A 23,400-nucleotide genomic window follows, 5' to 3' on the forward strand; every position below is an offset into this window, starting at 1 on the left:
GCACTTTTACCCAACTCTTCACAGGTTAAAATTGTGAAACCAGAATCATTTTTTAATGCAATGAGATGCCCCTGAGATGGGTCGGCCTTTCTTCCCCTGTGTCACTAGAAGTAAAACAGTCTCATAATGGTCAAAAATAGGACACTCACCGTGGTGAAACAATAAAATTGTAAAATCCCTTACAATTTTACATAAAGCCACATTGTTCATAAACTCTGAAAATCCTCTTGTATTCCATGAAACAAATCTGAGAGGTCTGGCTTAACTAACGGTTCAGATTCATATGTTTTATCTGCTGGATAAAATCCCTAAAGACTGACATGTGCCTTCTCCCATCATTACCATCAGATATGAAAGAACCTGTTGAAGCCCGAGCATCACTCATCACTTCACCTCTTTGCATACCAGGACGTGAACCTCCAGTTCTGTCCCTCAGCTACCTGATGAGCCCACACCGCCTACCTTCTCCTCTAGCTCTGAGTCAAAGGGTAAGAAGTCATGACCTAATGTGCGCAGGTTTATGACTTTGTTTAAGAGAGTCACATACACTAGGTTTCAGGGGATAGAGATAGTTACACTATCATTCCTACGGGGATCAACAAATTCAACCCTATCGTTACTGGTTATTAATCGGAGCCCCCGTATTTCAGAGAAATGCTCTGATTTTCTTGATCTGTTTATGGGTTCAGAACCACCCATTTCAAACATATATTCTGGCAATAACTGGCTTTAGGGCTGTCAATTTGTACCCCACTGCCCACCCTGTGCTCCTTTGTTATACCTTCCATACAGTCCTCCACTTCAAATTCTTCCAATGACTGTAGCAAATTCTTTCTTTTGCACAGAGCTTTATTTTGCTTTGTTTAGCATATTCCACTATCACTTTGATCAGTGATACCCCGCTCCACCCTCTCATTCAATTCACATAGCCTGCATACCTCCATTGACCAGTTGCCCACTCCCCATGCTAGCCAAACAATTTGCTATAGCTTTAAGTAGACCAGAGTGTTTTACCAGTTCTCTAACAATATTGCCACACAGCTTCTCTACCATGATGTTGCAAGTCTGCCCAAATAGGTTAATATCTTGGGTCAAACCCTCTATATGAGTCATATATATTGACTTTTTTGTTTTAGAGAGGAAGCAAATGTGGCTGGCATGCTCTTTCGCTCAGAAAGAAAACAGTGGAGTATTTAACTAGCAGGCACTCAACTGTGGACAGAAGGGAGGAGACTGTGGATCCCCAATTCCCTTTTGGATATTCTTTTGCCCCAAAAAAACAGGTCCCCACAAGAATCAAGTTTTCAATGGTGGCAGGTAGGGTGCAAACTACATGTTATTGCATGGCTGGAACCATTCACTAGTCCTTACAAACCAAAATAGTTGTTTATTTTCCATTTAGGAGTGTTCTCCTTTTTCTTAGCTTCCCCTGGCTCTCTTCCTCACCCACACCTGGAGAGGGGGGAAGTGGAGTCCCCATGGCAAGCTTCAACTGATCTTTCTTTGCCAAAAACACTAGAGGGGCTGATGTCATATCAAAGTAGTTCTTAGGTCAGCCTAATTCATACATTTACCCACATTCCTCAAAATTGCAGGATTCTTTTCATTTGAAGGTGTAGGTTGAGTAAATCATCAAGACTTAAAACAATGGGCACATGAGGCCAGGATAACAATGCTCCATCTATCAAACACTAGTGACAATGAGGGCTAGAGAGGCCATGCTATATAGTACATTTCCACTTGCCACCCCTGTTACGACCACACATTTAGAACTTTGCTTAGTAAATAACAGCACTTTAATGTTACTCACACAGAGCGCTCAACTTACTTGGCCAATTGGGGCCACCGCCACAGCTGCAGCTCTGGTGAACCACTGCAAACCATTTCTGCTCACTTCTGCACTTGGAACATGTTTTGAAGGGACAATTCAGCTGATCCATGGAAGAAAGCACCAGCTCTTAACTTAAAGAAGCAAACACTGGTTTTTCACAGTGCAGGATTGTTTGTTTATGCACAATTTGTTAGGGCCAAGCACCTGTTAGGCTCAGAAAAATGTGACTTTCTTCAAAGTGGGCATCACCGCTGGTAGTGGTGGTGGAGCGCAATGGTGAGCTGAGACTTTGTGTTGATCTTCGAGCTTTGACCAGGTTCGTCATACCATATCGCCATCCCCTTCCAAATATCGCAGACACGCTTTTTTTCGATACTAGGAGAGGCAGGTGTTTTTTCCTCTCTTGACCTCACTTCAGCATATCACCAATAAAAACTGCATCATGAGTCCAAAAATCTAAGTTGCCCTCTGTTTGCTATGATTCAGCATGGGCTTCTCATGTGAGTTAACTCTTTTGTTGCCTGCATAGTACAAAAATATTTAACTTTGAAACTTGATTCCTCTTCGACTCTCATGCCAGAAACAAGTATGTCTCGTTCTCAAGAACTAGATTCACTATGTCACTTGGATAAGAATGTAGCTCTGACCCAGTCATAGGGGCTACTTTACATTCTGACGCGATTCTGGAGATTTTGACCATGAATCCATCTATAAAAACCGATGCTGATTTCTCTCCCTTTAGCTATCACAGCAGCATTAACCATGCAGACAAATCCCTCCTTGTGGCATCTCGCATCTCGCTGTTCAGCCAAATGAGAAAGTGAGGACTGGCTGCTACCTGGTGACTGTACCTCTGAATCTGTGATCCTACATCCGAGTTAACGTATAATTCCTTCTAAAACTTTCCCCTACTTAGATCATAAAACTTTAAAGAATGATGTTTGGTCTGATACCTTCCATACCATCCGACCACAGACCCTAAGATGTGCCTTACTGAATACCAGGTCACTTAATAAGCATGCCAATAAAATCCATGATTATACCCTAGAGTTAGACCTAGATATGCTTTTTTAACTGAAACCTGGATCATAGATACCAGTGGCCCTATGATCTCTCTGGTAACTCCTGATGGATATACCATTACCTGCCAGAATTGGGCACTGGGACATGATGGGGGTGTGGCAATTATTGATAAAAAAATACTTAAATCTTTTTCAGGCTTATGGTTCCTGTTAAAATTGTGAAATTCTTCAATAAAAATGACTCCAACTCCTCTTAGTTGCGTGAACTTTGTCCTAATCTATCAACCTCCCATTGATATGCGTAGCTTCAACATTGACCTCCTACTAGTTTTAGGAGACTTGAATGGTCCAAACTCTTCCACCTTATTAGTTGGTGATTACAATCGATGGCTAAACAACATGTATAATAAAGAGGCTACTGCACTTTTTACAGTCCTAAATAATATTGACTTCTTTGTGTCCAACCGCAATCCCACCACAGCTAAAGACAATATTCTTGATTGGGCTGTTGCTCAGAACCTTGATGTGCATATTAACAACACCACTACATGTATATGGTCAGATCATTATTCCATCGATTTTTAGATTCAACTGCAGGATCTCCTTCCAAAAGTCAAAAATCCATTAACAAAAGTACCTAGTTGATATTTCAATAACATTTGGTTGATGGATCAGCAGACTTCTGTTGATCAGGCCATGCTCTCATCAAATGATTTGGATTCTCCAGTTAATTTGGTCACAATTTTTAACTTAGTTATGGTTCATATTCTTGTTTTAGTGACCCTGCTTAAGCCCAAATTGATTAGAGAAAATCCAGGTCATAAAAAATAGTCCACTCATGAACTTAGCCTAATGAAAAAGGATACAAGAAAGGCAAAGGTCAGGTGGCAAAAACCCCTCAGATGTGAAATAAGTGAATAACAACTCTCAAAAACATTTTGAGATCCTTAATCACCTGGAGAAACAAAAAACTGACAACTGTCATCCCTACTGGTCAGGATTGTACAAGAGTTCAGACTGCCTTTGAAACTAAGATCTTGAAAGCTTGTGAAAATATCCAGACTTGTTTGTCAAAACATAAGCCTGACCCCACCATTGCCGTGAAATTCCCTTTGGTAGGGCAGCAATGTTTTGATTTTCATTCTGTCTCCATCCCTCACATGGTCAAACTCTTGTCTACGATGCACCTTTCTTCCTGCCCAGAAAATGTCATGCCACCTAAACTAATCCTCGATAATAACGATATCTTTGATCCCTTTCTTCTTAGATTAGTTAATTCATTGTTCCATCATTAACTGGTGCTAGAAGACATTGAGGTGATTACAGTTACCCCTTTGTTGAAGAAATCAGACATGGACCCTAGGGAGGCTATCAATCTGAGGCCCATTACTAACTGTAACTTCTTGTTGAAGATTTTGGACAAAATTGCTTCAATCCAATTTCAAGAATTTGCAGAGTCTTTGGATATGTTGCATCACAGACAGTCGGGATTTAAACTCACTCATAGCACTCAGATAGCCTTGCTAGACCACCAGACCCATATGTTATGTATTATTGACACAGGTCATATGGGTCTATTGATCCTTTTAGATCTTTCATCAGCTTTCGATTTGTTAGATTGTGAACACGTGCTCCATAGTCTGAAGGATGTGGGGCTCTGCACTCAGGACTCAATAGATTGGGTGCATTCCACCATGTCTCATCAGATGTCCAGAATTTGTTGGGATGAAGCGGCTTCCTCTCAAGCTCCCATCTCCTGTGGTGTGCCTTAGGGAGCCTGTATGTCTCCCTTACTTTTTAATCTTTACATCAGGCCCTTGTGCAGCATGCTCAAAGATATGGGGGGGATTCTTTACTAATTATGCCAACAACACCCAGTTTGGTATTTTAATTATACTGTGACTACAATCTTGACTCGAGCCATCTGAAGTATATCTATTCCTCGATTGAGTCCTGGATGAACACCGATTGGATGTGCCTTAATGGCAATAAAACTGAGCTGCTGATTTTTGGTTTATCTCAAACAAAGGCTAAACTAGACCCCAAATACCAGTCTTTCCTCCAGGACAACTGTTACATCCTGGTTGCTGAAAGATTTTAAATGCATGGCACGTATCTTGACTCTTCGCTTACTGATGATTTCCATGACACCATGACAATTAGGTGTCCAAAAATTGTTCCTATTATCTTTGATTGTTGAGGAAAATACATACATTTTTGTCTGAGAATAATTGTGTCTCCATTGCTCGGGTCATAATTCTGTCTAGATTTGATTATTGTAACCCGCTCCTGATTGGGGCTAATAAGAAATGCCTGTCCAAACTCCAAAACACTCAGAACGATGCAGTCCGAATTGTAAAAGGCAAATCAAGGGGGGAACATATCTCTACGAGTACACAAGATCTTGGCTCCCCATTGCAACTCGTATATCTTTTAAAGCAGAGGCTTTGGTGCACAACTGTCTTCATGATGCTTCACCTGCCTACCTTAAAGCTATGATTTCTCTCTATGTTCTGACTTGATCACTTCCCTCCTCCAGCACAGGTAAGGTGAAACCTCTATGTTTTAAGCAGGCTAATGGTTTAGGTAAATCCTTTCCAGACATTTCGGCTAAAATCTGGAATCCACTCCCCTCGATTTGACACTCGAGGGAAATACTCTCCGATTTCTCTGAAAACTATCTTAATTGAGTTACTTATAACTGGCTCACTCCATTTATATAGGGCTTCTTTTTTTTAGTCTCATCTCCTGTGTCTGTGGCCTTGTGTTTATGTTTTGGTGCGCCCTGATACTTGCAGGTTTCAGCACCTCCAAATAAACACAAAATACATTTTAAATAAATAAATAAAAAACTGTTCACAGCTCTTATTACTCCAGAGGGGCTTTTCAAATTTGTAAGGATGCCATTTGGTCTGTCTGGAGTCGGCAGCATCTGTTTTTCAACGGATCATGCATGAGATATTCAAGGATGAGCTAGGACTGATATGTTTCAAAGACGATGTATTGGTGTTTGGACCTGACCAGCTAACACATGATAAAAGACTGAAAAAAGTGATTGGGTCTTACATTGTGCCAAGACAAGTACAAAATCAATCAGGAAGAGATTGAGTACCTAGGTCATACAGTGTCGACCAAAGAGATCAATGTGAAGAAAATGTTGGTGGAGAACATGAGGAGTGTGGTGGAACCAAGTGACAAAGAAAAGCTACGCTCTTTCCTCGGCATTGACGAGTACTAATCGAAATTCATTCAAAATTTCACAGATAAGACAGTTAACATGAGGTTGTTGTTAAAAAATACGACTCCTTTTGATTGGACTGTGCAATGTGCCTCAGAATTTGAGGGTATCAAATTGGCTTTAGAAAGCACTCCTTCTCTACAGAACTTTAAAATGGGCAGAAAAAAAACATTATTTCCATAGCTGCAAGTAATACAGGATTGGGAGCTGTTTTCACACAGATGGAAGGAAATGAAGAACGTGTAATTGCCTTTGCTTCAAGTTTACTCAAAAGACCGGAACTCAACTATTCTACCATTGAAAATTATCTCTTGGCCATTTAATGCACTGTTGGAAAATGTAAGACTTTCTTGTGTGCTCGTGTTTCACAAAACAGACAGATCACAAACCACTAAAAGAAATTTTGAAGAAGATGGGGTTTAATGGAGTATCACCCAGGGTAAGGAGATGGTTTGTGACACTCCGTGAGTATCACTTTGAAGTCAAATATGTGCCAGGGAAAAGTAAAATTCCTGCAGATTGTTTGTTTACATTTGGTTATGGGTGAATAATATGAGGAGGATGACAATGCGCATGAATGTGTGTTGCATGTGGAACAGAAGATGATCACACAGGTGGAGTGGGACGAAGGCATGGTCCAGGATGTAGAGCTAAGAAAAGTGAGGGATTAACTTGTGGAGAAAGGATGACCACAAAGATGTGTGTGAAGGTTTGTGGATGGTGAGAGAGGAGTTGCAAATAAATGGGGAATATGTTATGAGAGGTGACAGAATCATACCTTGCAGTGGTGTGAAAAAAAGGTATTGTGGGATTACTAAGACAAAGCAGGCAGTTTGGGCAGAGTATTATTGGCCAGGGTGTGACTTGGTGGTTGAGCAAGATGTGAGAAATTGTTTATCCTGCATTTTGAGCGAAAAAAAAAGGTTTGGTGTCTAGAGAGAGTCCCATACCGTTGGTTCCTGCACCTCAATGCTATGGGAGAAGGTTGGTATTGATATTGTAGGACCTATCAGGAGCAAAGGGGTGCATATGAATTGTATTGTACTGGTTGATGCATTTTCAAAATGGGTGGAGGTGAAAGTCACTATGAGCATCACCACCAATGATGTTATAAAGTTTATGCAACAAGTGTTCAAGCCGGAAGGACACCCATGTGTTGTGATCACAGACAATGGTGTCGAGTTTACATTTAAGGAGATGTGTGTGTATTTACCTGAGAATTGGGTTGAACACAGGTGTATGGACATATATTATCCCCAAGCCAATAGAGATGCCAAAAGGTTTAACAAGGTGATGAAAGATTGCATAATGGGGGCATGATTGGAAGAAGCTGTGAGGAGCAGGATCAGAGCACATTGGTTTTCTCCACATTGGGTGATTGGGGTGTTGCCCTCTGCATTAAGTAGGATGAGGAAAGCAAATTGCAAAATGTGCGCCCCATGGAATAAGAGAGCGAGTAGACATGGGAGTGTGTGCTGAGAGCCAGATTGCGTATTAGCAAGAGACAAATGGTCAACAAGGCATGTTATGATGAAAGGGAAGCAGTCATAAGTTGCTGTGTGCAAACAGGTGATCTGGTGAGAGTGACATTGCCTGCATCTTTGAGACATGAACCATTGAAATGGTCAAGGTCCTGTAGTGTAAAACATGTTTTTCCTAATGCTGTGAAGACAGAAGATGGTAGAATTTGGAATGTGAAAAGAGTTGTGAAGGTAGGGGATCAGTGAGCACTTTTGGTCTCTGCTGGTGGAGAGTGCAGTGAAATTGATGTGGTTCATAGGAGATCATTAAGACAAATAAGGCAATCTGAAAGGTTCAAACACTATGTGGTAGGCAGGTACATGTGACAAGGAAGCACAAAAGCGTTAAGTCATTAAAAAAAAAATCTGGTTTATATAAAGTTTTCCCTCTGTTGGCTGATTGTTTCAGCTGGTTAGGAGAGGGAAGAGTGTAGTATGCTTGATGACATGTGGTTGTGTGGAATGTGTGTGTTTCAGTGGGATCTAGAATGAGAATGCAAAAGGGAAGCTGACCGACTGTTGAGAGAGCTGCAGTGGGAGGAGGATGCTCTGCTGGTTTGTCTCACCTGGTACACTTGTCCGCTTGATACTTCACTGTGGCATAGCCAGGTTGGAACAAATATTTTGACAAAGAAAAGACAAAGTATATCCGTGCCTCTTGCCCCTTGGATCTAAACAAATTCTACAGTGGCCCTTCTATAATAGAACAAGCTTGGTGAGCCCCTTCCATTGTATATGGTTGAAGACATTTAAAAAACATGTTTGCAAAAATAGAGGCAACCTGGTCTACCCAGGGTAACTTAATAATGTATTTAATAACTTGAGTTCTTCCCGAGCCAGACAGAGTTACACTATGTCCCTGCATCTCTGCACCATAGACTGATGCCACAACTGTCGGTGCTTAATAAACATGCAGTGCTCTTTTGACAGCTCACCCACCATAAAGAACAACATAGCTCTTGACAACTCCTGCATACCTCCTCAATACCAATGTATGCTTATCAATTTGGGACTTTTGCAATAATGTATGATCTAATTTCACACCCACATAATCCCAAAAATATACAGGCTCGATCTTCTTACCATCCAAAGTTAATGTGCAACACATTTTTCAATGGCAGTGTCAGGCCATGCATTTGGTTTCTGTTAGGGAAAATTCTCATAAATGTGTTAATTTCCCTTACCTTTTGAGACCCCCAGCAACTTTGCTGGATTTCTAGGATTTTAATTTTCACCTGGAAAGAGTATGAGCCTTTTTTCCCACTCTTTCATGTATTTTGATGTATGTTTTTACTTATGTGTTATTTAGATATGGAGTTTTAGACAACTCCATAGGCATCATTTTTTTCTTGTGTGTCACACAGCATCCTCAGTGCAGTGGCACAGGGATGTGTTTCAGACTTCCCAAGGTTTAACTACCTTCTCTGGGACTGACTACTCTTTACCAGTAAATGTAAAGTTAAATTGACTTTACTAGTCTCTTCAAATTCATAGACCCAGCACACACTATCTTCCTATAGAGTGCTGAAGGTGTTGCCTAACATCCCCTGGGTCTAAACACTCATGTAGCAGTCAAATGCTACCCTTTCCTCTTGAAATGGCTGGTGGCAGTGGTTTTAGAACAAACTACCATGATTTTTCCCGACCGAGAACACTGGTAGCTAAAAATCAGGTCAGCCATGTTTTTCAATATGGTGCCCAAAACTCCTCTGTAAAAACAAACTCTGGTCATCTTTTTTCACTGTTTCTTTTTGGAAAGGTCCTTCTAGTATTTGTCTCTGCGCGCCAAACCAGCTTTGGTCCCTTTGTTCGATGGCATTTGGTGGCGTTCAGTGCTGAAGCCCTCCTCTGGTGCCTGAGTGTCTGGGGTGGACAGGATGTGAGAGAGGTGCCCGAAACTCCCGGTGCTTAGTCTCCTAGGAGACCTGAATGAACTCTGGCATGATTGGCTGGCTGACTGTCTGACAAGAACAGCCACCTTGCTGAGTGAGTGACAGCTAGGCTGGAATGAATGGGAGAAAATTGTTTAAAAGCAGGTCTCTGGGACTTGAAACGCAGAGTCGACCACTGGAATGAAAGAACCAAAGACGAGCTGAAGGAAGATGACTGCTGCAACTCCTGGACCGTTGGTTTGCCCGGTGAAGACCTGCTGCAGGTCCGAATTGCCTGAAACTTCCTCGACAGAGAAGCCCTTCAAGGACAACTTCTTCCCTTGAGCTAGTGGGAAAAACCAACTTGCAAGCCACCTGGAAACCATCTCCATACTGGTCGAATTTTCATCAGAGTGCTGTTGAAAACCGGATAGCCAGTGAGAGGGATACCAGATTGTGGACTTTAAGGCACTCACACCTTAAACCAACGTTTTGCCAAGCTGGTGGCTTCTTCCCTGTGCTTCCCTTCCAACGTCCTCCCTCTTGTCCCCACGACTGAGGCTCAGGAACAACGAGATCTGCAGGAACTGCCAGTAACAACTGCCTCAGCTACAGCCTTTCTTCATCCATAAGGTACTGTGCAAATGCGGTGGAGAAATCCTCTTGTCCGTGGTAAAAGTTTGTGAAACCTTTCCAACTTTGGAGTCTTGTGCCCTCCTAATCCGACATACAACTCTTTTCCTTGCAAACTACTTCCAAGAATATTGGCAAAGATTAACCGTTTACTACCGGAACTGTGCTAGCCTATCCAAGACAATTAACCATTGACTTTGGCCCAGGCCTATTAAATTGAATTGCCTCTTTTAGTGAACTGAACCTATTTGCCCTGCCTATGAAAGTAACTATGTTTTCATCCTTATAACCTTTGTCTTTCTACCCCTTTTGGAAGTTACTGAAGTGCCATTTTGCTCCCACTTCAGGGGAGCCTTACTTGTTCAGAAACATATTGGTTGAGTACTATAGTGTATGGTAGTGTGATATTGAGCTGCTTATTACCAGTGGAATGTGTTATAACTGAATGTGTAAATAAATGTATATTCTTTTACCAAGAAACCTTGAGTAAGTGTGTGTTTGAACTACTGTGATTGCAAGTCCTTTGTGTAACCTCTTGTACTTCTCACATCCCTCTTGAGAAAGTCTGGCTGCTCAGCCACTGCTACCACATAACTGTGTAGTACAGGCTTGTACCAAAGATGAGATTGTGCTTACACCTGTAGTCTTAATTGTGTGTAGTGTTGCCAAGGGTACTGTACGTAATTCTGCATAACAGTTTCATTAAAGTTAATAAAAAATCCTTCATAAGAATACATTTCACTGAAAAAGCTCTGTTTGCAATATTCCCACCCTGGATTTTGAGAGATAAAACTGCAATGTTTGCAAAAACATGGATTATATTTTCCCAATAACAGTATCAGCCTTCAGTTTCATCAAAGATATAACTGCATCATAGAAATATAAAGAAAAAGGGAGTCAGACCAGAATACATAGCCATAGCTAACTCCTTTAGTTACTCTTAAAATGGATTTTTAGAATCTAGCCTGATGAACAGATTTTAGGAGGCCACCCTATAGTGAACAGAGGAATTCTGAAAGGTTAGCCACAACCCAATCAAGGTAGCAATGGAGAGCAGTCAAGGCTATTCTCAGGAGATTGTGTGTGGTGAAACACTTGTGTACAAGTGCGTTATAAATGCCATATTATTCCATTTAGACAGGAATGTACAAAAATACAATATTTATTCTAGGCCCAAAACACACACTAAATGATGAAACAAGCAAGTGATAACATTGTACAACACTCAATAATAAACATATACACAGTCACCATAGATTCTAAAATGCATTCAATGACTTAAGCTAATAAAATAAGTTAAGTAAGTTATGAAGTAAGATGGACACAAGTTACAAGAAGTATGCACTAGTTTCTGAGGTTCAATCCCTATGAAGAGTGGGGCTTTGTGCCCAAAAGTCACAATGCTTCCCTCAAAATGTATCTGGTGCAGGTAAAGTAATTGTGTTGTACTTGTTTTGTTGGAATGTTCACGGGAAGAGATGCCACACAGTTATTAGTAAGTCAAAATGTGTTCTTATATTTCAGGTTTCACTGCCCAGGTGTGATGACCAAAAGGCAGCGGAATGGAAGGATGCAGAGACTTGTTCTCAATGTTATCATGTGGAGGACAGGGGTGACAAAAGCTTTGCGTTTACTCACCACACTGACTCTGATTTTCCCCAGAGAACTTGCTGGGTCAACTGGGGTCTTTGGATGTTGGTTTTCCCACTGTTGGTTCAGGAGCTATGGGTGCAAGGATTCTTTGGTCCAGTCCGGAGCAGAGTGTAACCCTTGGTGATCGAGAAATGCAGAATTCACCGATGTAGACCTATTCAGGACACTTCAGAAGATTTGGGAAGTTGAGTTCCAGCAACAGCCACTACAAACAGGTGACAGCAATCGTCCTTCCTGTCACAGTTGAAGAAGACTTTTCAGAGTAGGATCCTTTGAAGCTGGGAGGCAATTTTTTGGTAAGAACGCAGCTTACACCACAATCTGGAGACCACCTAAATTCCAGATAAAGGCTGACTCTTTTTGCCCCTAGACCCGAGAGCAAAATTTAGAACCTCCTCAGAAACAGGTAATTAAACTGATATCTCTTCAAGGAAGGCCCACAATACATCACTAGGTATTGTATCAAAGTCAAAATTAAGGCCACAAATATCAAATATTTATTGCCTGCCTCACATATTGTGCCTCATTACAAGTTCGGCGGTAGCCTTGCCAGTATAACTGGCAGGCTGCCGCAAAACTTGTGAATTACTCCGGCGCCTGGCAATGGGGAAATACTGGGCTATTACACCCCTGGCGGACCCTGTATTTCTCCATTGCCAGGCACAGGAATGCATTACTCCCCATTCCCATTTGAGCCCCATAGGGCTCAATGGGAAAGGGGAGGTCAAATGCACCAGCACCATTCGTGAATGGTGCCGGGGCATCCAACATGCTCTGCTCGCGTGTGTCGGTACACCCGCCAGGTCAGACCTGGCGGGCACAAAGGTAGCCACGAGCAGAAACCGTAGTTTGCTGGTCCGGTAACAACGGTACCGGCAAGCTTACCGGTACCGTTGTTACCGGACCGACAAACTTGTAATAAGGCCCATTGTATACACATCACACTTTAACTCACCTTAATGTCTTTTCCATGAACCTCAAATAAAGCTTGAGTCTTTTGAGAGGATGTTGGTGGATGTAGATTGGCCAAAATATTTCACACTCATAGGCAATATCTATTTTGATCCTTTCCCCTTAGTTTACAGAGGCACAATGTTCCATCCCAGGTATATTTCCACCAATGTACCATCCACAACAAACTCTGTAATACAGGAATGTCCATTGGGAACAACAGCATTGATACACTTGCAAATGAGGCTGGAAAGTGATAGCAGTCAGCACTGTTTGCAGATATCACTCGCTCTTCCATGCTGCTGAGTTGGAGCAACTCTACTGTGTTTACTGCTGCCCTGCAAGCTCCTCCTGCACTTTCCTATTCATCCGGCCACCAACACGAAGCGGGCCGCAAAGTGGTCCGGAAAGTGATAGCAGTCTGTAGTGTTTGCAGCTATCGCTCGATCTTCCATGCTGCTACATTGGAGTGACTCTACTCTGTTTAATCCTGCCCTGCAAGCTTCGCCTGCACTTTCCTGTTCATCCAGCAACCACTGCGAAGTGGGCGACGAAGTGGTCCGGATAGTGATAGCAGTCTGCAGTGTTTGCAGCTATCGCTCGCTATTCCCTGCTGCTATGTTGGTGTGACTCTACTGTGTGTACTGCTGCCCTGCAAGCTCCACCTGCATGTTCCTATTTATCCAGCAACCACTGCTAAACGGGCCGTGAAGTGGACCGGAAAGTGATAGCAGTCTGCAGTCCTCAGGCTGAGGGCTGGGGCGCTTAGTGCTCTGAACTCCCATTACTCAGGAGCTGTAGTTGTGCTACAGACTTTACCGGTGAGTGGGCGTACCAGAGCTGATCCTGTAATTGTATTCTGACTGCTGCTTTGACCTGCATCTCCCAGAGGCTGGTGGGATTCTTATATCTCTCTGATCTGGGCCAACCACTCGTTGATCTCTCTGTGAAGACACATCTTAGGTGTCTTTGCTCCACTTGTGCCCCACTGTCTCAACGCGCCTCAACTTCTTTGAATTGGTGGATTATTAATGTGGGGAAACCTATACTGGCTTAGATACCGCAGGGGATTTTCTTCTCCTTAGATCTTTGTCAGCTATTTGCTATTCTACAGCACAAAGTTCCTCTTCTCCTGTAAACATGAGATCTGGCCTCAGAAGCCAGTCAAGACAGGAAACTCATCCGGAACCTCTGGTTCCAGCACGCATTGTAAATTCTGTCAACCTGGCTCCACAGGAGTCTGTATCACTATGCAGGTTCACGCCTCCTTCTTCCACTTCTGACATGCTCTGGAATGAACTACCTAGTAACCTTCAAACGGAAAGTGTATGTTACCGTATTCTAAATCCTGATGACCCGTTCAACCTGGCCAGGCTGGTAAATGTAGATATGGTTAATTCAGATTCTGTACATTCCTGGGTTTATGCTAAAAATCCCCCCAAAAAATCAGCAGCTTCCAAAACCCCACAATCAAACTCTGTGTTCTCCCCCATTGCTGGTCAATGATGTTTTGATCATTACTTTGTGAAGTCAGTAGCTACTAGCCTGAAACTGAAACCTGTGGCTCCAGTAAGAGGTACAGCGATGTTTGACCACGCAGTGATGGAGGTACAAAATATCCCTGTAGGGCATAAAGACCTTACGATGTTGGGTTCTCCATCTGATCTCCACTAATATCATTGATAAAAATTCAATAACAAATTAAACTGATGGTTATTCTGGTGATCGAGCAGAATCTTCCTTATTGGCAGGTGATTTCAATGAATTTACCTTACTCCCCCGACGGTCTCTGCTCTAAATATGGTCTTAAGCTCTTCTGTGGCGCTCGATGATAACATCTTGAATGAGCTCAAATCTACTAACTGCATGTTAACTGGGGTAAATAGTAAAATGGACTTTATTGGTTCAGAGTTCCATTTCCATCCAAGTGTGAATGGCCTGTGATCTTTGGGTGATGATCCTGTATCATCCATCAGGAAAACTAAATATTGGCGAGATAATTGAAATTACTGATACATCCAACTCGTCTGTTGCTGAACTGGCTCCTGCCCCTCACATTGTTCCTTTTACAGATCAATGTCGAAGTCCTGACAGACCTGACAGAGGTGCAACCGATTGTCTTTAGCCAATATGAATGTTTACTGGCATCTTGTGAGCCCCAGGCCCAGTCATCAGACCGCCACAATGGAAGTTTTCTAAAAACATGAAGTAATAAATTCCTCTTCGAAGAAATAGACAAAGTACTCTAAGACTCAATTTTAAGCCATTGTCCAGTTCAAGCATGTCTCCGCTGCTGGAAGAAGGAACCCTGTTGGAATTGGTTCTGGTGAAGCCATCTAAGGTTGATTCCATCTCACAGACAGGCCCTGTTCATCATGACAATCTTGTGCCTTTATGTATGTCCACATCCAACAAGGTGCCTAGTACATGTGTTTTGAGTGATGTTAAAGCCAGTACTTTGTTGGCATTGGTCACTTGCATTTCTGCACCCTCCTGTTATGAGTGAGGCTCCATCCTTTCTTCCCGTGACATTGGTAACCCAAACCTTTGTTTCCCCATCCATCTGTGCTAATCATGCTGCTAATCCTTGTGTGTATGGTATTAAAACTGGGGATGGCGACGGGGCTCTGGTGGCCAAACGTGAATCTTTGTTACAGTTGATATTCCTCCCGGTTAGTAGAGTCCCTGACCAACTTAGGGCCCCCACTATGAGATGATTTTCTGCCTGCCAGATTCCGGCTTCTAGTATATTGGGCTCACTGCAGATGCCAGATGAAAGGACCTTCTCTCAGGGTGTCAATCAGGCTGTTCTTCAATCTCATAGCCTTTCTTTTGGGTGCCCTAATAAACATAATGAACTAGGGGCTGTGGGTGACCCTATTATGAGTAAATTACCAGCTACCTTATACACGTCCTTGTCGGCAGCTGTGGGCCGTCTATTGGGGCAGCTACATATGTCAAATTCACAATCCTCTTTGGGGTCACAATTAAGCTGTGCTGAGCCAAATAGGCCCAAATCCTATAGCATTCTGCAGCATGCAAGAGGTAATGATGCTCCTTGGGGAAAGAACGACCGTACTCAAGGGGGGTGGATGAAAGATCCCTGTATGGCTAAAAGGGAACTTCAATGAAAAAATGACCAGTTTACTGGGCCCTAACATTCCGGTTTGTTTGAACCAGTCCACCATCCTACAAATGTTTTCTGAAATTCCAGCTCTGGGTCTACTGTGTTCCTCTGATATTGATCACATCTCTTTCTCACATAGAAACCGCCCTAACACCTCTATTATTCACTTTAACTCAACATTGGTCAAGGAGCGTGTCCTCTCCCAAAGACCAAGCCTACAGGCTTTGGGCTTTGAGATATGTCCTACTATGCTGGAGGAGGGTGTCCCCCTCAGTGAACTGGGGAGCTCCGTATTGTGGGTCACCCTACTAGACAGGGATCCCGAACAGTGGCCATGGCTGATGAACAAGCAGATGGCATGAATATCGACTGAGCAGCAGTTATGTCAACTCTTTGGCGGAAACCAGTCCCAATATAATGTGATATGATATGATATATTTGTTTGTTTGTTTGTTTTATTTATTTGTAATGCGCGCCAGACCCAGGGGTATCAGGGTACAGAGGATACATGAATACTTTCATCTTAGGGTTACACAGTTATAAAAGAGGAGAGGCAAACATATGAAGAGGGGATAAAGTTGGTGGGTACAAACATAAAAGTCAATGAGTACGTACAATAAGAATAATCCATACCTCCATACATAATTAAAAATTTACGTTCACCATCAACTAGGTATTGTGGTAACTATTACAGTGCAAATACAGAGTGAAAATAATAGGATAGTAACTGGAATACATTAGTGGTTGTTTTCTTTGAGCCATTTAATGATATTGTGTGTTAGCAAGGCGGTTTTGAGTAACATTTTGTCGCAGGTAGAAAGCCAGTTGTTCTGTCTCATTACCTCTGAGATGTGCTCTTTTCTAGCAATGCCCAATGCTGCTCTAAGGGCATTATTCTGGAGAATCTGAATTTTGTTAATGATATACTTATTGGCGCCAAGGTAAAGGGAGTTACAATAGACCAATTTAGACAAGATAAGAGCTCTAGCCAGGGTGGAACAGCTATTCTTGGATAAGAACGGCTTACCGGCTCTAATCAGCTTGCATGTGTATGCAAAGGCAGAGCCCATGGAATTAACCTGTTTAGCAAAGGTGAGGGTAGAGTCTAGGTAAAAGCCTAAGGTTTTTACCTCTTTAGAAACTTTAATGGTGTTGCCATCAATATTAAAGGAAGTGTATTTGTGGACAAGTTTACTGAGGCTGAACGTGGTTCCCAGAACGATGAGCTCAGTTTTGTCATCATTTAGGTATACACCGTGGAGAGCCATCCATGCCTGGCTGATGAGGTATATTATATTTACCAAGGCCAAATCCTTGTCATAATCCCCATTAACTGGCATGAGAATCTGGGCATCATCTGCATAGTTAGTGTAGGTGATACCACGATGGTCCAGATTATTGAAAAGGGGCTTAGTGAATATAATATACATTGTGGGTGAGACACAGGAGCCCTGTGGCACTTCACAAGTAATAGCAATACGGTCAGCTGCTGCTGATGGTGAGAAGACTCTCATAGTCCTGTTGCTCAGAAAGGATTGGATCCAGACTATGGCCTCCAGAGAGAAGTGGACTGCTGAGTCAAGGTGATTGCAAAGGATCTCATGGTCTACCAAGTCAAACACCACTGAGAGATCAAGGAGAAGTAGTAAGGCAGATTTCCCCTTGTCCCTAAGCTTGTCGATTTGGTCCTTGAGATCAATCAGTGCAGTTTTGGTGCTGTGTTGAGGCATATGATATGATATGGCATTTATAACGTCCCTATACACAAGTGTTTCAAGGCGCGATAAGGCAAGGGAGGGGGAACAGATGGTAGACAGACAACAATCATACTAGGCCAGGTTTCATTAAGATCGCACAAGTGCATGGGAAGGGGGAGGGGGGAAAGGGGATAAAGAATAATAACAATAAGTAAAGTACGGCCAGCTGGTGGCAAGTGCTGGTTGTGGAACTGTAGGGATACAGAAAACAGTGCCTAAGTGTGGAGGTTGCCAGGAAGGCAGTGCAGGTGTGTGACTGGCGGGGGAGGAGACCTGGGCCCGAGATCAGGGGGTGGCTAAGTAACCAGGGCAGTTTCAGTTTCAGCCAGGAAGTCAGCAGGGGAGAGGAGGAGAAAAAAAAGAAGCAAAGAGAAAGGTTTTGAGGTGCTTCCTGAACCAGAGATGATTCTCCTCAAGTTTCAGGGAGGTAGGGAGGCTGTTCCAGCGGGAGGCCCCAACTCGTTGCTTGGAGAAGCGACTGACCCTGAGGGAGTTGGAGGCGGATGAGTGAAGAGCTTGCAAAGGAAGATATTTATGAAGAGAGCTCAAGGTATTGAGGCCCCAGGCCTCAGAAGGCCTTGTGGACAATGCAGAGGGTTTTGAACTTAATCCTCGCAGCCACTGGGAGCTAGTGCAGAGATTTCGGTCCTGGAGAGATACGATCCCTGGGCTTGAGGCCAAGGACAAGTCTTGCAGTCCTGTTTTGGATGAGTTTCAGAGGGCAGAGAGTAGAAGCAGGAAGATTTAGAAAGAGGCTGTTGCAATAGTCCAGCCTAGAGAGAACCAGAGCTCTGGAGACAGTGAGCTTCTGGGGGATGGAGAGGAAAGGAATCTTCCTAGATTAACATCACCAGTGAAGAAAGACATATCCCTGTGCCTTAAATCATGGAATAAGTGTGGGAGTCATCACCTCTTTACTAATCCACTTGCTATGACCACCCTAAAAGAGGCAAATTGCATTCTGCTACAAGAGACCTGGCTGATTGAAGCCCCAGTATTGGATGGTTATCAAGTGTTCACCCAGGCAGCAAAGGCTAGCAAGGGTGGAAGGGCATCAGGAGGGCTTTTAATTGCAGTAGATTCAGCTTTGGGAATGAATGCAGTTCCAATTGCTGATCTTCCGTTTGGAGCCATGGCAGTTGCTCTGTGTACAACAGATTTAGCTCTAAATGTACTGGTGGTTAACGTATACTGGTATTAGGGAGAATTCTCTTCTAGGGCTAATTTCCCTTACCTATAAAGTCCTCCAGCAGAAGGGTTTATTTGTTTCTCCTGCTAAGAGTGAGACCCTTTTTTTCCCACTCTTAGACAGATTTCTAGAGTGTGTTTCAGGCTATCTTGTGTGCTTATGGTCTATGGGGTTTTTCTCACCCTCGTAGGAATCATCTTTTTAACATGTATGTTACACAGCACCCTCAGTGCAGTAACACATGGGTGTCACAGTGACCCCAGGGCATGTAAAGTCCCCATTGACTGTACTAGTCAATAATTATGAACTAAGCCAGTACAACACATCTCACTATGGAAGTACTGGAAATGGTTTATAGTGTTTCCCTAGTGTTCATTTTTGAGGGGGTACCGTACAGTCTCTCTCTCCAAAGTTTCTGGCTGATGGCAGTGGTTACTACCGTAAATATTTGACCGCAAATATTTCCCTATGGGATTTTCCCATTGTTCGAGGCTACCACTTTTACTGACAGCCTCTAACATACCTCTGGTTTATTTTAATATTAACTTTAATCCAATTTTTTTTTTTTGCCGGGTTGGGGATCCTTTGTTCGTCTTTTTGGCAGGCTTCTGCACAGAAGCCCTCCTCTCGGCACCACTGAGTCTGGGGTAGACAGGATATGTGGGAGGGGGAATAGGCACCATGGACAGGGTTGCCTACGCAACCCAAGTCGCACTATGCCCTGATAGGCTGGGGGGTTCTCCCGCCAGGAGAGCCACCCACTGTGTGAGTGACAGCTAGGCTGTATGAATTGGGGTTTTGCTGCATAAAAGCAGGGTCCTAAGGACTGGAGGACAAGACGTTGCCACTGGAACTAGAAACCTGAAGAGGAGAGAAGCTGAAGACATCTGCAATGACTGAACCACCGGTGAAGCCCTGCTGCAGATCTTCACCACTTTTCTCCAACAACTCGAGAAGATCTTCGCTTGCAAGAGTCTTCTTCCCTTGAGCTGGTGGGGCCAACCAGTTCACCAATCACCTTCCAGGACCTGCCTTGGTCGAATTGCAAGTGCCCTGCACTCGGAGACCGGATAGCCAGGCACCCGTCCACCATGAACGCGATTTAAAAGAGCGTACCTTTTATTTGTTTTGGCAGCACCACGGCTGGCTTCATCCCTGGGCAGTGCAGTAACTCGAACCTTTCTCCACGATGAGAGCCTCTCTTCCTCTGCTGGATCTCCCAAACTGCAGGAACTGCCAGGAATTACTGCCACCGCAGGAGCCTCTTCTACTTTTAAGGTACATTGTTCCACCAGGCCACCCATTTCGTTGGGTATCGCTAAAGGTGTTTGTAATCCTTTACTTACCTACTGAGTTGGCCTCCCCTTTCATCTAACATTGTCTTTTATCTTCTGCAACCACCTTTTCAAATTGTTAAACAAAGACTTGACTGCAGCTACAAGAACAGTTTGATCCTGGGCACATTGCCTTGTACCATTGACGCTGGCACAGGCCTCTTGACTGGCTAAATCTGTTACAACTGCCTTCTCTAGATTGCTTCTCACCTAGCAATGTGTTGGTGCACCTAACTCGGATAACTCCCTTCTTCCTTCCCATTTTTTTAATATTGTTAAGTGCCAATTGGCTCGGGTTTTGCCTCATTATTGCAAATGCTAAAGTACTGCCTTGCCTAACTTGTTCACAATCTACTTAGGAAGTGTTGCTGATGTGTTGAAGAGTTGCTGATGTGTTGCAGAGTCTAACACTGTATAACTTGTCCTTTCTCTCCCTTCTGAGAAATTGTTAGAGTGCTATTTCTGCTTGGTGTACACTGTGCCGTTTTGGTCAGTTTCCATTTGTGCTCAAACTTGTCTACAATTTAAATAAGGAGTTGTGTATACTTCTCTTGTCTGGTTTAACTTACTTGAATAATAGTGATTTGTGTATAAACCTCAGAGTGTGTAAAATAAATATATATTCTTTTAAATACAATGCTTTGGTCAGTGTTTCCGTGTTCCATACTACTGAGGCCCTAATGTGTAAACCCTCAATACTGCTCATCTCTCTCTTGAGATAAGTCTGACTGCTTAGCCACAGCTACCAACTAAATCTTTGTGGTACAGACTGATACCAAAGGGGATTTATTGCATATACATGTAGTCTTACTCTTCTGTAGTGCCCCCTTAAGGGACCTGCACAGGATTCTGGCTAACAACTGGCACAAGGGGATTGCTGAACTTACTCATTTCTTGGAGGTGGTCTCTGAATGTATAACTGAGTGTTCATCTAGCAGCCCTCAGGGAAGGGTTATGTTAGCAGGGGACATAAATGCCAACTGCCTCTTCCAAGACTTGGATTGTAATCTGTGTGATCTATCTTCAGATATGATCTTGCAGAATTTCAAATCACACGCTGGTAGAGGCTGGTGCCTTGCCTTGGGGTCGCTAGGGTTGCAGCCCCTTACAGGGAAGATCTCTAATCAAGCTAATGGGGTGGAAATGCATACATGGTATAGAGGGGCTATTTCCTGAACTCTGGATTACATCGTTGTTGATGATCATTTGCCAAAACGCTGTCCTTCATACTCTGGGTTAATGAATAATTGGAGTAACCATGCTATCTTAAAGGTGGAATTTGATATTGTTTTGATTATCAGAGAGTATATACCCCTGTTACATCTAAGTATTAACCACTCATGTAACACAATCCGATGGTCTGACTCCAATATTGACACTCTAAACCATGATTTCCAATCAATCATGTCAACAACAACACTAGAGTGGAAAATGCTGAACTTTAATGTGAATGGGTCTCAGGATTTCATCACTGACTTGGTAACTCTTGTAAGATCTAATCCTAGATTTAAGCCAATTAGATCACATAGACCTAACCACTGTTATAACAAAGAGCTTCCTGCAATTCTTCCATTAGGAGGGAGATTAGGAAACATAGGGATTCAAATGATGATGTTGCTGCTAGAATTAGCCTTGCCAAAAAGATCAGGCAAACGTATAAAAACGAGTGCAAGTCAATTCAAGCAGTTTTGTTGCAGTGTGACACAGAGACCATGCTTGGGGTGCTGATGAACTCCAGTGTGGGGTTGTTTTGGTTATTAATTAATGGCCAAGATGCCAATTTTGCTGTCTCTCAATTAAATGCTGTCTCGGAGCCAGAATGAGTCAGTTTCTTTGAAACTTGATTCGGATCACCTGCTAGTAACAATGGTATTGATTTACTCTCTAGCCCTGCCACATATGATTATTTTTGGCTGCCGAGCTAGATATCGAAGGTATTTACCATCTACTAAAGAAATTATTGTGCCCCTGGGTCCGAATGGCCTTACTAATAACACCTTTAAGGCTGACCCAATTAACTGGGTGAACATGTTGTTTTTGCAATTTGGAAGTATTATCCATACTGGAGTATTGCCAGTCTCTTGGAGCATGGCTCATGTCGTACCTATCTTTAAATGTGGCAGTAGGTCAGGGCCTAAAAATGATCGGCCAATCTCTTTAATTGACACAGATTGTTAGATGTTAGATCTTTTCTGTTTTCCTTTTGACTCATTTGGAGCAATGGGCTTCTTCTACTCATGGGCTGAATAGATTCCAGACGGGTTTCTGGAGGGGCATTTAACCAACATAATCTGCCTCGTTCGAAAGTTGATACAATAATCGTCATGGGCTATGCCCAAAGGATGCACCTATATGGCCTCAATTGGTTATGGGCTAAACTGTCTGGGTATGCCGTATGGGCTTTTGCGCTCAGTCAATGGAGTTTATGATAACCGCAGAATACAGAGTCGATTGAACAAAAATTGAGATCTCTCACAGAGAATATGCTCTTATAGGGGTCTAAGACAGGGCTGCGTCTTGGCCCCCTCGTTATTCAACCAATATCTATCCGATGTGACTGATTGCCTTACTGAAGGGGGCCTTATTGCGCCAAGGGTAGGCCTGTGTAAAATATCATGGCTTGCTTCCACCGATGATTTCTTGATATTTCGACAAATCTAAGGTCAGTCTGCAAAGGCTTCTGAACATCTTTTTGAAATATGCTAATGAGAACAGAGTACTTATTAATCCCAGTACGACCAAAATCTTGGCCCTTTCATTGGTCTGTTGAAAATGTAAATATTACGACCAGTCCTAGCTTTGTATATTTGGGGTTCCATTTAGGGGCCCATTCAGGCCTGAGAAACATTTCAGATATTCTTCTGCAAAAAGCAGCCCAGATCCAGTGTCAGATCATTAAAATCGACCATCAATTTTGCAGATTCTTCCTAAAGCAGGCTCTTATGTTCTATTAGGGGAAAATCGTCCCAAAGTTAACACATGGCCTTGAACTTTATTGTGATGCTATATTTAAACTTCTGGATAGGATCAAGGCTAAATTGTGGTGGAAGATCTTGGGTATCCCCGATGCAATTCCTCATGCAACTATCAGGTTTGAACTGTGTGTAACATCTTTAAGAGCCTGTTGTCGCTGTATTTAAAACAGACCTCATCACTTGCAGATTCCTTGTATGAGACCCTGGGTGGTGCCCTCAAATGCCATAATGGCTCCCAAGAAAATTCTTACTATCCGGCTCGGTTTGCTAAGAAATGTGAAGCTATTCTTTCAAGAACT

This window comes from Ambystoma mexicanum, chromosome 7q, assembly GCF_040938575.1.
Source record: "Ambystoma mexicanum isolate Mex_15411 chromosome 7q, UKY_AmexF1_1, whole genome shotgun sequence".
In the NCBI taxonomy this organism is placed as follows: Eukaryota; Metazoa; Chordata; class Amphibia; order Caudata; family Ambystomatidae; genus Ambystoma; species Ambystoma mexicanum.